Below are 1,640 nucleotides of genomic sequence, written 5' to 3' on the forward strand. Positions count from 1 at the left end.
CTAAGAGTTCCTGCGCTTTCCTTCTGGCCGCCGAGGCTGCGTCCGACTCCCTTTCTTTACCTTCCACTGGTCAAGGCACAGGTAGTTCCCCACACCCTGGTCTGACACGCTGTGTCACACAAGCGCAAGAGGGGACTGTTAGCTTCGGGTCACTTCTGTCTCTTTAGACTGAGAATGGTTGTACCCCTGTAAAAAAACAGTGTTTACTGTTATATGCATTCTGTATTTGTATGCCACGGACCCTTGAAAAGGGGTGCCTAATCTCTTCAGTTCTCAACCTACAGACCCACGTGTGTGGCTGTTACTTGGAAGACTTTTTCAATATCTTGATAGATTTTGAGAAACTTAAAAAAAAAAATCTTGGCGATCTTTTCCAGGAATTGCTGTACTCTAGCTGATGAAAAAGGCTTTCAGGAAAAGAGTATACAATGGGCTGATGGGTAGAAAACTAAGCGGGTTCATGTGGCCTCCAGGCTTCACTAGGAAACACCCAGGAGCTGTTGCTTAATCAAAGATTAGCGAATGGAGCATCTAGTCCAATAGGCAGGCAGTGACTTTTAAGGCAGGTTTATGACTGTGTCTCCAGTCTCACATCACGCTGAAGGACTGGCAACAACTTCCCCTCCAAGGCTCAGGCCTCACTCTTGCCTTCTTTCTGGAGTTTTATCACCATCAAGCTACACTGAACATTAAAAAATCCCTACCACCACTCCCAAACCCTGGTGGAATATGCTATAGGAGGCCACCATCAGGTGACAATCACTACTACTGTCAAGCAAACTCGCAACACACATACACACACACATGCACACACACACACACACACACACACACACACACACACACAGGCAAGTACTTGAGGATTACTAGGCTAGGCAGGTTCATTAAATCTCATACAATCCTGGAAAATGACCAGAGCTATAGCAAGGTTCATCTTATTCTGAGCAAGATGACAGCTTAAGTGAGATATTTAAGAGCAAAAAGGGCTTGAGAGCATTGCTTTAAAAAAAAAAAAAAATCAACATTTACAAGTGAATTGCTCAACACCATAGGAAACAGAGGAAAAAGGTGTGATTTGCCAGAAAACAGAAGTAGGCCAGTGTGGGTAGTATTTCTGAAACAAATGTCTCAAACCATTCATAATTTTCCACAAACAAAGCTATGCTCTTCAGAATTCAAAGAATAGTCTTCACAAGGGGTGGGGGAGAATATTAGCCCTAAAAAGGTGTTTTTTTTCCTCCTCCAAAAAAAGATTTTAATTTAGTCTAAAATTATTTTAATGCAGTTGCTATGCTCAGATCTTATAAACAAAATGTCACCGATTCATTAACTTAAAAGTTAATACTGGTCTATTGATAATGTAGTACAACCAATACTAAAAGAACTATTATTAGATGGTGCAATGCCAAGAGTGGATCAGTTACACTACAGAAGAATTAAATAAATTTAGAGAACTGGATATGACTCCAACATGTGTAAGAGCTGCACCAGGGACACTTTGTTCTCTTTTCCATCATTCATGTCTATTTCCATCCTCTGTCAATTGTAGGTTCCTAAGAATAATTATCATATGTTAGATAAAGCTTTACAAAAGTTGTTTCATTTACCACAGTAACTCATGTGGGTTATTATAATAATCC

The sequence above is a fragment of the Carlito syrichta genome, unplaced genomic scaffold, assembly GCF_000164805.1.
Source record: "Carlito syrichta isolate Samal-C Ts95f unplaced genomic scaffold, Tarsius_syrichta-2.0.1 Scaffold314373, whole genome shotgun sequence".
Classification (NCBI taxonomy): Eukaryota; Metazoa; Chordata; class Mammalia; order Primates; family Tarsiidae; genus Carlito; species Carlito syrichta.